The following is a 13,187-nucleotide window of genomic DNA, read 5'->3' as shown; positions in this document are numbered from 1 at the left end:
GTTAGTTCTGAAGTTCGTGGTTGTGATTACATGGACTCTGCAATCTTCCTGTATAGATATGGGGCCTTTAGGGGGTGAGAGGGGGCTAAAGTTTGCACTGAATCTATCTGCTAAGATGTTGGCAATATCAATTGGTTCTGTAATTTTTGTGCCATTGTGCTGTAGCTCAGAGCAGATCTGGGTGTTGCCATTGAGATTCTTGACATAGCTATAGAATGTTTTGTGGTTGTCCTTAGAATCAGTGGTGATTTTGTTTTCATAGCGAGCTGTCGAGGATCTTATAAGGGATCTCAGCTTCTTACTGAGGCTGATCAGGGCGCTCCTCCACTCATGGGATTTTACTTTCTTCTGCAACAGTTTCTTCCTTCTGTTGTAGAGTTTGTTTATGGCAGGAGAACACCAGATCGGCTTCCTTTTTTTGGAGGATAGTGTCTTGAGTCTCTTTGGGATAGCATGATCCATGCACTTGTTTAAGTGCTTATAGAGTGCATTTTTGTAGGATTCAGCAGTCGTAGCTGTATTGTCCATCTGCATGGGTGTCAAGAAGTTCGCCACTTCTTCTTCTTAAGAAGCATGAAGATGGTTTTGGAGAATATTTTTACTGTGGTTTCCTTAATGGGGTTGGGATGTGGCTATCTAGGGTGATTAGCTTATGGTCAGATCTGACCAACGAGGAGCTGAATTCAGGTGTGGAACTCCAGTCTCTCATGTTGGTAATGACTAGGTCTAGGATATTGTTGCCCCTGGTGGGGGTGTGGATAAGTTGATCCAGGGCATTGGAATTTATGAATTCCAGAAAGTGTTCAGTGAAGGAGATGGTACATGAGTAGTTTTCCCAGTTAATGGTGGGGTAGTTGAAATTGCCCATTATTAGGGTGTTTGGTTGAACCCTAATATTTTCCAGTATATCAAGAAAAGAGGAGTGGGAATCCTGGGGCATGGTGGGGATCTGTAGCAAGCTACAATGTGGATTGCAGTTTTTCCCAGAGTTAGTTGCACTTGGATAACTTCAGATGTGTTATGCTGAGCAACTAGCCTGGTGGTGTGGATATCCTTATTGAATATGGACACACCTCCACTTTTGGTGTTCCGGTCCAGGTTAGATGGCCGAAAAGTGTGGTATGAGTTATAACCTGGTAATGCAGGGGTGCGCTCTGGAGCCTTGAACCAGGTTTCAGTCACTCCATAGATATCAATGTTCTCCATTTTAAGGAGTGCCTCGAGTGAGTGCATTTTGAGATTTAGACTTCTAGCATTGAGTGGCATTGTCCTCAGTTTTTGCTTGCCTGTTCCTGTTATGGTGTTGAATTTGTCATGTGAACCTTGCCTAAAAAAGGCACTATAGGTGTGGCAAGAGCCTTAACTAGTATTCAGAATCCCAGGGGCGACAGGTGCAGGCCATATCTGGCAAAGCATCATGGTCTGTCGACCATGTCATCCCAGGCAGATAGATACTGGATTCCCTTAGAATGATACCAGAAACTTAGCCTTTTGTTGAAGTCAATAATTTTGCCCTTATACTGCGGTATCATTCTGGCTGATGGCAGGATGCTACTCAGGGCTAGAGTCATACCTGCCTGGGATACAAGATCGGAGAGGTCTTCCATGTCTCTTTTCATGTAGTCCAGGGAGGTATGTCTCAGGTCGTTCACACCACGATGGACAATGACAATGTCATATTTGTACTTGCTGTGGTGTGACCTGAGTCTGTGAGTTATGTGGCGGATCCTGGCACCCAACAGGCAGCTAACAGAAACCTTCTCCTTGTTTAGCCTGGTGAGTGGGACATCAGTGTGCCTGAATATAGAGTCACCTGTGACTAGTGTGTTGTGTACGTTGTTTTGCCTTATGGGGTGTGGTTGAGTGGCACACTGAGTGTGTGGGTCATTTGGGTTGTGTTGCAAGGTGGAGGTTGCTTGTGTTTCTGCTTTGGAGGTCTCTGTTGCTTGAGCAGATTATTATTGAGAGCCTCTGCAAATGTTTTTGTGTTTCTATGTGTGGATTTTGCTGGTGTAAGTTTAGTGGGACTATGTGATGAGTGTGGTGTGGTGAAAGTTTTTATCTTCTCCTCTTGACTGTCAAGTTCAAAGAGAGCTTTACCTCCAGTTTGGCTAAATAAGTGCATCTCTCACAGGTTGTAGTGTTGGGTGGTAGGAGGAGAGTGTTGTCTGTTTACATGAGACAATTGCTACTTTTCCCCAAGATGCCCAGATTCATCAGATAGACAGGAGTGAACACTGGGAGCTGACCCTTGGACATGCCTGAATAAAAAACTATTTTCCTGTAGACAAGTGAGGAAAGTGAGTAAAAGAGCTGTTTTTCTCTAAGCAAGTGAGGAAAGTAAGTACAAAAACTGTTTTCCTCTAGGTAATGAGGACAGTTGAATGCTGTAGTAATTTGTAGCTTATTTACTGGTTGCAAGTTCTGAACAAGTGCTGAGCATGAATAAGCAAATTCAAGTGCTAACACTCAGAATCTCTATCTGGACTAGACTAGTTACAGGAAAAAAAAACAAGTGCAAATGCAGGCTTTTAAATCAGGAAGTTGAGAGAGATGGGGAAACTGCCCAAACAGCCAATAACTACAATTTCTGGGCCAGAAACCAATCCTTGTGTGGTAGATAGGTTACCTAGTGCTTATCACTCCCACTGATAAGCTAGAAGGCTTCCCTCCAACACAGACAGGCTTGGGGGGGGGGGGGGCTCGGAAGCTTACAAACAGTCCTGGATATAGCAAATTTGTATCTGGTATAGACTAGTTACAGGAAAGGCAGGAAATAAGCTTAATTTTTTTGTTACAATTAAGCAGAACACAGGGAGATTCTAGCAAAGTTTTTTTTTTTTGTAAAGGAAAGGGAGAAAGGAGAAGCAGAAGATAATTCAAGGTTATGAAACTAAATGGGTTGGCCTTCCCAAATGTTCTCTCTGTATTAGGTAGAATAAGCTAATGACACTAGACTGGGAGGAGTGTCCCAGATCAAATTTACAGTAGGGGCAGGCAACTGCAAAGTCACCAAGCATAACAGCAAGACACCAACAGGGACGGACGGTGGGGAACAATACTATAGCTACTAGCTTACACTCTTTTAGGCAGTAAATACTACAGAAATGTTTATCACAGCAGAAAAACAGCAGTGAGCCACAAAATGAAAGTTTTTAAACAGATAAAGGAGCAAGGAGAGTCAACAGAATGCTTTAACTGCAAACAAATCAGTTATATGATACACTCCTTGGCAGGAAATCAGAACAAACAAACAGGTGCTTAACAAGTAGAGAAAATTTTCAGTTAATACTTTTCACACAGTGAAACTAGCTATGAAGCTTTACAAACAGCGTAACAGTAAAAACCTTATTTATTAGGCCCTGTAAGGCAGACTGTTTTAGTTCAAATGTGCAGATTAGTTAATAACAATAAAAATACAGTAAAAGATATGCAGGAGGCAATAAAAAGTGTCATATATAAATTGCTAGAAGCAATTGTTTGTGTCTTTCGGCTTTTTTTCCTGGTTAGGGGTCGCCACAGTGGAACTCCAGTTCGCTAATGATTGGCAGTAGATTTTTACGTACTGGCTTGCCGGACCTAATGTACAACCATCAATGAAGGAACGCCCATTCACGCATGTCGCCACACAGAAGACGCTCTGAGAATCGAACAAGCAACATCTAACTGTGAAGCGACAACGCTACTGCAGCATCACCACCGCAGCAAATTGCTAGAAGCAATAACTAGTAAAAATAAGCAAAAAAAAAAACCAGAATACTTATTGTTATATATCTCAGATCAGAGTTGTAGTCAATGCCCCTCCTCCACTCAGCTCAGTGTGTACTCTTATATGTACACACACATACACACATACACACACACACACACACACACACACACACACACACACACACACACACACACGCACTCATACATTACTCTGCAAAGATTAATAGAATGTATGTCCACTGTTACTACAGCTACTGTGTATATAATGTTATTCTCTTCAGAATTCAGACTTGTTAAATTTTGTTTAACTTTTTTCTTTTCTTTAAGTTAATCTACAAAGATTAATAGAAGTTATGTCTTCTGACACTACAGCTGCTGTGTATATTATGTTATCTCTTAAAACTTGTTAAATTGTTTCTCTCAGCATAAATATTCTCTCTGTTATGCATGTTTTGATATTCATTTACATTGTTAATGGGTCTTTTCCCCCGGGCCTCCACTGAAAACAGGCTCTTTTTGGCCCAGTGGACTTCCCAGGTCATCAAACTGAAATAAATATATATATATATATATATATATATATATATATATATATATATATATATATATATATATATATATATATATATATATATATATATCTATCTATATATATATATATATATATATATATATATATATATATATATATATATATACGCACACACACACACACACACACACACACACACACACATTCAGGTATATTTAATAGCCTGCAACCTACATTTTTTTTCTTCTTTATCCCTTCATGCCATAGGACTGTAAGGTTGAGAAAAATGTGACCATTCTCAGAAGAAAATGGTCAGTAGAAGCGGCGCAAATCAAGGTTGAAGGAATGTTGACAGATAAAGCAAAATATTCAACGATGCTTTTTGGAAAATTCAGAGTTTAAGCCAGAAAGCTGACAGGAACACAAGAGATGGATTTGCTTACAACGGGGACTAAAGTTAGACTGGGGAAGGAGATGTAAAAAATAATTTAAGTAAAACAACACTCTGGGCAAAACCACACATGACAGTGTTTCTTTCATCATCCTGAATTTGTACCCAAATGTTAAACACTGGCATTGTCCCTTTAACATATAGCACTATGAAGACATACAAAATACAACAATCCAGCAAGACCATCTGCAAGGTACATCACCAAAGAAGAATGCACAGGCATATATCTGTGATGCAAGAGATGTACATGAATGCATTACCCACTGGACAGTTAGGATATCATTATACAGAGTAAAATCATAAATTTACACATCCAGTAGGCACACTCACAAGAAAGCAAGGGCCATGACATGTATAGCAATGCATTAGCATACACACTAGCATACACAAAGCACTGGCTGTACAATAGCAGTACTACCTCACCTACACATGATATCACTGCAACATGGATCAATTCCATATAATAATTTGCAGACATGTAGAGCAGCAATGACATTGACCACACAGCATACCTGCAACATACATTAATGTTGCTGATACAGCATCATATGTATATATATATATATATATATATATATATATATATATATATATATACATCTATATGTATATATATCTATACATATATATATATATATATATATATATATATATGCAGATTCAGTCAGATATGGAAAGGTGCACATGGGAAATACAAGTAAGAATGGCTATTGAAATTGGAAAAAAAGTTACTCAGAGGGGCATTTACTTCTGGTGTAAAGCATAAGCAGGACCATATTAAAAATATAATTAATATTAAAAATGCCATACCTGACATAGGTATGCATACAGAGGTATAGTTGTGCATGTGTGAATGACAGACAATGCATTCTGTAAGGAAAACAGCAATTATATCTCTTCACTAGCAAAGATACAGACATTAAAGCATAATATCACATAGTGCATTACTATTGTCAATATTATCACTAACAGAAGTCAATGTCAATCAGGCAATACATATCCACGATGACTCTATCAATATATGTCATACAAAATATAAGAAAAACCTGTGGCATCAGGCATGTTCACAACCACAGATACATTACTGTGTCATTGGTCAGCACGGAGTTCATCATTTTCACAGCATCAGAATGATACAACAGGATACACATTAGATCATCTTTCAGAGCAATTCTAATGCAGTCTAGGGTGCCTTCCAGGACAGCTCATGCTGTGTTCTAGGTTGCCACTGCCACGTCTGGAAACACTCTGCCCATGTTGCACAAGCACAGGAGATGGATGTGGTGATACTTGTAGCTCTAGTGTGGGAAGTCACATGACTATGATGTGATCATCTGGAGGTGCCTTTTTGGGTGCACAGTGGAATGGCTGTCAGCAGATGTGTGCACACTGCATTAGAGACATAGATGTCTAATGGCCAAGTGTGGGTCTAATGAGAAGGACTTGGCCTCTGCCCACTGGAGGTACCCTACTTACTACAATTAGGGCATGCAATACCTGGTTAGTACTATGGCACTGCTCTAATACCACCATAGCAAGACTTTCAATGGAGCAGGCAAAAGATACCACACTGTCATACTGTGCAGCCAGTGCAGCCATAGTCTTACCATGTCTGTGCTCCTAACCTTCATGTAACACATGCAGCTGATGTGCTAGGTGATTGGTTGCATGGGCAAGAGCACAAAGGTCAGCTCCATGATGTCACTGGGAACATTCATTCGCATGTATTAGTATGAGGACACCCTATGACACACATCTAGGAACAGCAGCAACATTCCCATGTTTTCTGGAATGGGCAGTATCTCTTGGTTGTGGGGGAGAGTCACCACTTGACTCTGCAAGAGGCAATGGGTCATGGACATCACTATGCCTGGCAGCTGCCATCACCAGAATGTCCAGCCACATTGTCCTCAGTGTCTGAGGCACAGCATGATCCACACAGCTACCCCCTTCTGGACCAGACAGTAAACCCAAATCTGTGGCCTGTGTGCCATGGGCTGTGCTATCACAGTCATCCATATCACATACCAACTAGAGATCAGTGGACGGGCTACTGGAGGGTCCATCAGTGGATGGGCTACAAGAAGAGACAGGTGACACAGGTTAGTTACATGCATAAACAATATGTGATGCAGCATAATAATGATAAATGGGCCAACTATATAACTACAATGTTAATGGAGATATGAACTTACCAGGACAATGTGCCTGGGTGAGGCTCAGAGAGAGATTTCATGCCTACTACATATTGCAAACAGTTGACTACATATTGCAAACAGTTGACAGTGTTTCTTTCGTCATCCTGAATTTGTACCCAAATGTTAAACATTGGGATTGTCCCTTTAACATATACCTGACATGTCTTGGTGGGACTCCACCACCATAGGTGAGGTTTGAATTGAAACTGTCATGGGGAAAAATAAACAATGCATCATCAGTAAGCAAATAATGGCCATCATGATGCATTCCAGTAGACGTATAACACACAGAAGATAATATGGATACATAAAATTTAGCAGAGATGGCTATGAATTTTGCTGTTGTCCTGGGCAGTTGAGAAAGCATACAGTAGCTAGGAAGTGCACAAATGTGATTATCAATAGTGATATGTAATAAACATATGGGATGTCTTACCATCTATATCATCCCAGTTGGGGAAGCATATCATCAGTGGTACTGTAGATCCTAAAAGATGATAAAGCAGACTAACATCAATATGTGGGAATGCTCAACAGTCATGACTGCAGGCAAATTAACATGATAACTACAGTACAAGTTAACAGAATATGGAGTCACTTATGTGATAAAAGGTGAACATGCTGTCCAGATGCTCCTATGTATAGAAACAAGCAGCATGAATAACATACATCACAGCTGTGCTCAAATTTGCTGTACCTTATAAAAATGGCAGACAACCATACGAGATCTGCTGTAGGTACATCTTCATGGACATCTTGTGATATACAATGACATATGCAAATCAAATTGTGAGCATAATCCAATGTCATGACAGGTGGCAGAGGCAGTGACAGCTATGGATCATAACAGGGTATGAAGACACTTACAACATGGGTTGATGCTGTGCTGATGTTGATGGACCTATGCAACTAAGAATGATAAATATCACATATGTTGCTAGTAGTGTTAGGTATGTATTGGGTTTTTAACACAATATGCAATCACACATTGGGATGTCACTTCCCACATTGGACCATGTTCACTATGCAGTTGTTCTGCTAAACAAAATAATATGGCAAAACACGATTCATTTATACAGTCAGGTAAAGTCTGAGGCAGTGTATATGCTGCATTTGGTTGTAAGTTTATAACTTACAGGTATGTCCTGGAACACTGGCTTCAGTTCCTCTATCTGATATATGCTGATCATGACTGGAGGTATGATGTAGTGCTAGGAAAATCATGATATCCTCTGGGGGAATTAATTGTGTACCATCTCCTGTGGCATTCTTGGACCTCTCATATTGGTGTACTCATTTATCAGCACAGAGAATCACGTCTGACCAACATCAAAGACAGGCCTCACAGGAACTATTGTGATCACTGACATCATCAATTATATTAGTTATTTCAGACTAAATATCATTGCTCCATGCAGTATTTCTCATCCATCCAAGAGGCTTTTGCCATGCTGTTGTAGAGTCATGATGCTAATTTTATTCTTATGTGGTGTGAAATTGTCACCCATAGTTAAGCTTAATATCTGGAAGATGGTGTTATATGCATGTTACAATATTTTTGGAGGATGCCAGTTGACATGATGATGTTATATGCATTAGATAAGTTACTTGCTCTGCTCCCTTTACCAGTGTTAGTTATGCTAGATAAACCTTTAGCATGTATATCATTGTTATGTATCTAAGAATATAAAGGATATGAAAACAATGTCTAAATATGTACGACATGTCACAACATCATCACGTATAACAATCCATTCCATTATCCATGTAGGCCATATGTGGAATCTGAACTCATTGCAGAGAACATCAAAGCAACTAAAGACAACGGCAAAACCCTTTTAACACACAGTCATTACATTACATATCATCGCAGTCAAAGCCCTTCTTATGCTCTCTGTATCAGACTGAATGTACTAGCAACAACCTGTACTGCACTAAGGATCAGAGTGTATCCATAAACCATGTATTAAACTTCAGAGTGCATCCGTGAACTATGCATTAAACTTCAGAGTGCATCTGTGAACTATGCATTAAACTTCAGTGTGCCTGTGAACTGAGTTAAACTTCAGAGTGTATCTGTGAAATATGCATTAAACTTCAAAGTGTATCCACAAACTGTGTATTAAACTTCAGAGTGTATTTGTGAAGTATGCATTAAACTTCAGTGTATCCGTGAACTATGCATTAAACATGAGTGTACCTGCGAACTATGAGTTAAACTTCAGAGTGTATCTGTGAACTATGCATTAAACTTCAGAGTGTACCTGTGAACTATGAGTTAAACTTCAGAGTGTATCTGTGAACTATGCATTAAACTTCAGAGTATATCCATGAACTATGTATTAAACATCAGAGTGCATCCATGAACTACGCATTAAATTTCAGAGCATCCGTGAACTATGCATTAAACTTCAGAATGTATCCCTGAACTATGCATTAAACTTCAGAGTGTATCTGTGAACTAGGAATTAAACTTCAGAGTGTATCTGTGAACTATGCGTTAAACTTCAGTGTACCTGTAAACTATGAGTTAAACTTCAGAGTGCATCTGCGAACTATGCATTAAACTTCAGAGTGCATCTGTGAACTATGCATTAAACTTCAGTGTACCTGTGAACTGAGTTAAAATTCAGAGTGTATATACATTAAACTTGAGTGCATCTGTGAACTATGCAGTAAACATCCGAGTGTATTTGTGAACTATGAATTAAACTTCAGTATATCTGTGAACTATGCATTAAACTTCAGCGTGTATCTGTGAACTATGCATTAAACTTCAGAGTGTATCCGTGAACTATGCATTAAACTTACAGCTTACAGAAAACCTCTATTATTGTTATTCTCAGTAAGCATTAGATGGACAGTATAATATAACTACAATAAACTACTGATACCTGTTCATTCTGGATGTGTCTATAGTACCTGCATTACTACAGATCGGAGAGTATCCGTAAACTATTCACTAAACATGCAGCTTGCGAAGCCCATGGAATTCTTCATTCTCCTTAAGCATATCAGATACTGTCAATGTGAACCAGACCTTACAGTGGATATAACTGTATGCCATTACCATGCACTTTTCACAGATTCTGTTTAATATTAGCTAGATATATATATGCATTCTTATTGCCCACCCTACAAACACCCATTATTTCACAGCCATTTTGTATGTCACACTTGTTTGAACAAGAAAAGGCCATTGACATGCATAACTTGAATTATAAGCATTAAATATAACAGATATCTAATGACAGCATTGTATTCCCTATCAACAATACTGTCAAGTGACAGCTTACCTTTGTAGCTAGCTGTAAGTCAACAATACATGACAGTGAATGCACTTATGTGTGCTTTTAAGTACAATTTCCATACATTATTAATGAGCTTCATTAACATTCCCGATTTTGGGATCCCATTTGCACATTACTGTGTAACTTCTAGAAATTACGCACATTAACCAATAGCTCAGTGTAACAGGAAAGTATTCCACTCAACTAATAAATAGGTATGAGTAAACAGGGCTATCTATGACATGTGCCCAATGTCCTCCAATAGTATGATACCATCTTATATGCACCGATTTTAGAATGTGATTTTGACACATTTACTGGTCATATCATTGCCACCTGTGAACTGAGTGAAACTTTAGCAAGCAATTTTCTGAAGGTGTTTTTGACGATAATTCCTACATCAGAAGTGAAAATATTGACCATGAGGATGCTTTGGTGTATCCAGACACCAAACAGGATGGAAGAGGAAACCACCCAGATGGTCTCTGTCTATGCTGGACATGAGCACAGGATGTTAGCATACTGCAGTAACTTCACTGTAATCGAGGTATGGAACTGCACTGCAACGGATCACCATCAATGGACTGGGATTTTCTGGCTTGTATGTAAGTCAGTCACTGCTACAATGACCAGCATTGGAAGATGCTGATAATCTTCTCTGGAGGGCCACTGAGGTCCACTACCAGCCTGTAGATGCCTACAGTAAGTTTCATCAACCACACCTTAAAACCTACATTATAAATAGTATTTCCTGGATATATGTATACATGGGAAAGATTTCATGGCTGCCTATAATGTAAGACTAAGACTAATGTTCTTAACATTATACACATACAACACCATAAAATTCTTATTACAAGCAAGAATGAGCAGATATGTCAACTAGCTCAGCTACTTAAAAAATGATTCACAATGATTGACAATCTCCTATGTTTGGGTTCAAAGCCCATTGTAGGTCCTTTTGTAAATATTTCTGTTTATGTAGTTGATATTAACCTAAGCTGTTTAAGCCCTGTATTTTCTTGGCATGAATAGAGTACAGCTTTTGTAAATATATTGAATGGCCGTGTTTCATTGATGCCTATATTACCTCAGCCTCAGATTACTATGTATTTCTGTTATCCATAACAGTCCAACAAGCATCACTGAGTATATGTCTGTGTGTGTGTGTGTGTGTGTGTGTGTGTGTGTGTGTGTGTGTGTGTGTGTGTGTGTGTGTGTGTGTGTGTGTATAAAACACAGCGGAGCATGACTTGAACTTGTGCAGCAGTCCCAGCAATGTGTAGTCAGTGATTGCCTTGCATGCCACAGTGAGGTCACTCCTGAGGAGTATGTATGAAACCAAGTAGAGGGTTGGCCTTATAGCCTATAGGTGTACAATAGATGTTTGATAGCCTTGGATTCCATTGTGGGGAACTTCTGTGATGTCCCCAGCTGCTGCATGTGCTGTGTGATGTGAATGATGAACAGAGAATTATGCACATTAATGGTCCTCATTGAGGGTAACATGAAACATCAGGATCAGAAGGCAATGCATGCTGTAATGCCAGTATGTTGCCGATACCCACACACATACTGTGCTGATAGATGGTAGGGGGATGATGTGGGTGTTAGTGGTAGATAGTGCTGGCAAAAGTGGATGTGCAAGGTCTGTACATAATGATTGCCAATGTATGCAATCCTGTGATGTGTTCCCCTGTTCATGTCTTTCAGGTGGGATGAACAGAAGACAGAACCCGCCATTCTCAGAAGTCAAGATAGCTGCAATCATCAATGCCCTGAGACTCCATCATCAGGTACCTTTGGGAAGGAGCCACCAAAACCTGCAACAATGCACTGCCCTGTGGGCAGAACTGGTAGTGACAGTCAATAATGTGGGCCACCAGGACAGGAGCTATGAACAGGTCTGACGCCTTGCCACAGACTTTTATACACAATGCACAGCAAAGGGCTGCAGCTGTGGCCAGGGACCATGCTGCCATAGGTGGAGGGCCTGCTACTCAAGCACCACTCTCAGCCACTGAGGAGTTCCTGGCAAACCTTAGTTCAGCCACCACTTCCCAGGAAACCATGACTACATATATCATGGAGGTGGATAGCACAGATTCCACAGTTGAGGAGCATTCAGGTAAGTTCCCAATGGGCATCATGTTAATACTGTAGCATTCATAGTGTCAGCCTTTGCATACCTGTACACATATGTCAGGTCAATCTGCATTTGTAGGTGGGGTTTTGTAATGTACACATGTGCACACATATTGTGAATGTCAGCAATTTGGATAGCATCACAGCTTGTAGTGTACATGTTCATAAATGCACATATTATCCTGTACCAATGCCACATGTGTGTGCTGACAATATCTCTCCCCTACAACTTCATAGGTCACTCTGGTGTGGCTGGTGAACATCAACCTGAAGCCAGTGAGTGTGGAACTGTCATGTTGCGGCTAACCTATACCCTAGGCATGTTAAGGGCTTCCAGTTTTCCATGCACACAACTGTTAAGCATAGCCATACTGCAATATGTGCATGTTCACTTGTGGTGGGGTGCACTGCAGTGCATCACAATGGTCATCACCGGAGCATTTTTGCAGGAGCTGTAACACATTGGCACATAGGTGTAGCCACTGTGCTATACAGTGGTACATAACTATTGTTTATATGGGTGCACTGTGTGTTAGGTGAAGGTCCATCACATATTCCCACTTCCCACTAATCTCACAGGTGTATAGTAGTAGCAACATTAACTTGATGTAGCTGTACTGCATGTTGTTGAGGGCCTGTCCAGAGTGTCTGCTGTAGTCTGATTATGTTTTGTGCATGGCATGAGTTACAAGGTGAGGTCTGTATAATGCCTTTGTGGCACTTCACCTGAGTGTGTGTGTGTGTGTGTGTGTGTGTGTGTGTGTGTGTGTGTGTGTGTGTGTGTGTGTGTGTGTGTGTGTGTGTGTGTGTGTGTGTGTGTGTGTGTGTGTGTGTGTGTGTGGATCAGCGAACATTATAGT

The sequence above is a fragment of the Protopterus annectens genome, chromosome 13.part0, assembly GCF_019279795.1.
Source record: "Protopterus annectens isolate FY-2018-M chromosome 13.part0, PAN1.0, whole genome shotgun sequence".
Lineage (NCBI taxonomy): Eukaryota > Metazoa > Chordata > Ceratodontiformes > Protopteridae > Protopterus > Protopterus annectens.
This window is presented reverse-complemented; position numbering follows the sequence as displayed.